The sequence below is a fragment of the Mus pahari genome, unplaced genomic scaffold (assembly GCF_900095145.1).
Source record: "Mus pahari unplaced genomic scaffold, PAHARI_EIJ_v1.1 scaffold_12290_1, whole genome shotgun sequence".
Classification (NCBI taxonomy): domain Eukaryota; kingdom Metazoa; phylum Chordata; class Mammalia; order Rodentia; family Muridae; genus Mus; species Mus pahari.
Genome location: NW_018394024.1, coordinates 15,752 through 19,947, shown reverse-complemented (window position 1 = coordinate 19,947; position 4,196 = coordinate 15,752). Strand labels below are relative to the sequence as shown.

The 4,196-nt window shown below is 38.9% G+C and overlaps 1 pseudogene; it reads left to right on the top strand.

Moving 5' to 3' along the window:
- Positions 1-2,628: 2,628 nt before the first annotated feature.
- On the top strand, positions 2,629-3,231 carry LOC110315841 (annotated as a pseudogene).
- The last annotated feature ends 965 nt before the right edge of the window (positions 3,232-4,196 follow it).

The window sequence follows — 4,196 nt, the reverse complement described above, 5'->3', positions numbered from 1 at the left end:
AGAAATAGTGATTAATGGAGAATTTTTGGTGTTTATACCTGAAAATTTAAAAAGATAATGTATTTTCCCTTTTCTCTACTAATATTTCATGAGGGCTTTTATACTCAGTGGGTGATATTGCAAGGACCCATTATCCAGCTGTCCTTCTGTAACTCCAGGCAAAAAATTTATGTGCTATTCTTTGTTTATATCATTCTATTTATTTTATTTTACTTTATTATTATTATTATACTACTATACATTATTATTAGATATTTTTGCATAGAAGCATATGTATTTACTAATTATAGAGAGAAAGTGGGTGGATACTGAAGGAATGGGTCATGAGGAGAACCTGTGAGGAATAGAAGGATGGAACACCATAATCAGAATATATTATATCAGAAAAATAAACAATGAAGTAAAAATGAAAGAACAAAATAGTGGAAAAAGAAAGATAGACAAAGACAAAAGAAAGAAAGGAAGGAAGGAAGGAAGGAAGGAAGGAAGGAAGGAAGGAAGGAAGGAAGGAAAGAAGGAAGACATGAGAAAATATTGTCCATGATACATTAATGTATCCATGTGTTTTTGTTTTAATGATTGAAGTGAAGTATACACCTTAATATTCTATGCATGCTGCTTCACATTATGATTTCATATCTAATAATTAATATATGGTAATTGCACATATATGTCCTTGTGTTGAGTTCCTGCATAAAGCCAGTCACCAGACAGTCCATTATCTCCAATGATTCTTCCTAAATTTGCTCATCAAATATGATTTACTAGTTTGATTGATTTTCCTTTTGGGATTAGTAGAATAATCTTAATATCTTAATTTAACCATACTGTTTCACAACCTTTCATCCCAACCATNCACAAACATTTCTTCCCAAAGTATCTGGCTATTTAGTTCCCTGTCACGTGTCTTGTATTATAATCCCTTCAAAGACGTCCCAATGTGGGAGTCCCATTCTAGCTTCTTACATCAATATACTCCAAGTCAAACAGCAAATTGAAATTTGAAGTTCCAGTGCACACTTGTGGGAAGAATGTGGCAAATATATATGAGAGAATAGAATGATTTAGTCAGTATATTTTTTCCAGAACCATACATTTTTCAAAGTTTTCATAGTTTCATGAGTTTTCATACATATATAAATTCAATTGAACCAATGTACTACATTACTTTTTTTTTTTGGTTTTTGAGACAGGGTTTCTCTGTGTAGTCCTGGCTGTCCTGGAACTCACTTTGTAGACCAGGCTGGCCTCGAACTCAGAAATCTACCTGCCTATGCCTCCCTAGTGCTGGGATTAAAGGCGTGTGCCACCACGCCCGGCTCAATGTACTACATTTCAACTATCCATTTATATTGTGGTGTACATCAAAACTGGTCCCATTTCCTAGCTATTGTGAATCAAGCTGCAAAATACATGGATGTTCTTTTATGTCTGCTGCAAGCTATAGAATCCTTTAGGTATATCCACAGGAATGGCATAGCTGGGTAGTGTAGTAGTGATATCTATAGCTGTTTCAGAAAACATCACAGTGATTTCTTAGCTATTACANTCCCACATGCAGTGAACTAGGAATCTTCATTATGCTTATCATAATTTCTCTAGAGTCTTGGTAGTCTCTCTTGGAGTTATTGAGGTTTTTCAAAAGCTCAGACATCGCTTTTATATAATATATTTGCTCTAGTTTGGTTATGTGACCTAAGTTACAGGATCAGTTGTTTCTTTAAACTGAACTGTTTGAAATTTCTCTCCTGATATAGATTGTCTCACAATTGTGGTCTTTTTTTTATTAGATATTTTCTTTATTTACATTTCAAATGTTATTTCCTTTTTTGGTTTCCCCTCCGAACCTTCCCAACCCCTCACCCTTCCTCTGTCTAACCCATTCCTGTTGCCTGGCCCTGGCATGCACATACACTGGGGCATACAATCACCACAGGATCAAGGGTCTCTCCTCCCATTGATGACTGACTAGGCCATCCACTGCTACATATGCAGCTGAAGACATGAGTCCCACAATGTATACACTTTGGTTGGTTGTTTAGTCCCTGGGAACTCTGGCATTACTGGTTAGTTCATATTGTTGTTCCTCCTACAGGGCTGCAAACCCCTTCAGCTCCTTGGGTAATTTCTCTAGATCCTTCGCTGAGAACCTTGTGCTCAGTCCAATGGATGGCTGTGAGCATACACTTTTGTATTTACCAGGCACTGACAGAGCCTCTCGTGAGACAGCTATACCAGGCTCCTGTCAGCAAGCACTTTTTGGCATCCAAAATATTGTCTGGGTTTGGTGATTGTAAATGGGATGGATCTCCAGGTGGGGCAGAATCTGGATGGTCATTCCTTCAGTCTCTGCTCCACACTTTTTCTCTGTAATTCCTTCCATGGGAATTTTGTCCCTCCTTCTAAGAAGGATCGAAGTACTCACACTTTGGTCTTATTTCTCCTTGAGTTTCATGTGGTTTGTGAATTGTATCTTTGGAATTCTGAGCTTCAGGGCTAATATCCAGTGATGAGTAAATATGATTTGCATAAATACATCTTCGTTTCAGTGCTCCTGCCCCTTAGAGTATTATAAGAAGGTCTCTATCAGGACTGTGTCATAATCCACACAACCTCAGGGAAAGTTCCAAGATGGTGTTCACACCTCAGCTCCTTGGACTTCTGCTTTTCTGGATTTCAGGTATGACTGCTTGGACAAGGAAATAAAGAGGAGATGTTATTTAAATATGAAATTATCCTATTTTATTTGAAAACCAGCCAAACATTTTATTTCACTTCCTGTTTAAAGAAATTGATACAATGAAAGCCTTTTATTTTTCTAAGTAGTTTAGGAGTGACTTTCATATTCAATGTTGTGTCCTACTAGTACATTTTCCCCTATTTTTCCAGCCTCCAGGGGTGATATTATGCTAACTCAGTCTCCAGCAACCCTGTCTGTGACTCCAGGAGAAAGCATCAGTGTTTCCTGCACAGCCAGCCAAAGTATTAGCAACTACCTACACTGGTATCAACAAAAATCAAATGAGTCTCCAAGGCTTCTCATCAAGTATGCTTCCCAGTCCATCTCTGGAATCCCGTCCAGGTTCACTGGCAGTGGATCAGGATTTCACTCTCAGCATCAACAGTGTGGAACCTGAAGATTTTGGAATGTATTACTGTCAACATAGTTACAGCTGGCCTCACACTGAGATGCAGACCATAGCAAAATCCACCAGGATGGCAGAACTGTGAGGCTTCAGCTGTTTTTGGTGGTACATCAACCTTCTTCAAAGAGGAAACAAAACAGATGGGCCTGCTGTGAGTTTAGAGATATTGAAGAAAAACTACTTAATAGACAAAGTATGAAAGGCATTTAAACATCAAAACTATGTCAGTATGAGTCACTTGATGTTAATTGCAATACCAAGAATGACAAATTTAATTTATTTAATATCCAGATTTTTGCTCACATATTAACCAGTGAAGTATTTCTTTTTTTAATTTAATTGTATTTGTAATTCATTATTTTACACTGTATACTCCATTCCCTGGCCCTCTCCAAACACCCTCGAAATGTTCCACATCCCAAACTTCCTCCCAGTCTGACCCAGTCGACCTGACCCAGTATCCACATGGATGCCCTCAACCCCCACCCCACCTGACCTCAAAAGTCCCTGGGGCCTCCAGTCTCTTAAGGGTTAGGTGCATCATCTCCGAATAAATACAGGCCTAGAAGTCCTCTACTCTATGTGTGTTGAGGGCCTCATATCAGCTAGTGTATGCCATCTGTTTGGTGAACCAATGTTTGAAAGGTCTCAGAGGTCCAGATTAATTAAGACTACTGTTCCTCCTACAAAATTGCCCTTCTCCTCAGCTTCTTTCAGCCTTCTCTAAGAACAAAAGGGGTCAACTGCATCTGTCCATTGGTTGGGTGAAAAAAAAAACTGCATCTGACTCTTTCAGCTGCTTGTTGGGTATTTCAGGGGCAGTCAATATAGATCCCTTTTTGTGAGTGTTCCATAGCCTCAGTACAGTGTCAGGCCTTAGAACCTCTCCTTGAGCTACATACCACTTTGGGACTGTTACTGTACCTTCTTTTACTCAGGCTTCTCTCCATTTCCATCCCGGAATTCTTTCAGACAGAAACAATTATGGGTCAAATGTGTGACTGTGGGATGGCAACACCATCCCTCAATTGATGTCCTATCTTCCTGCTG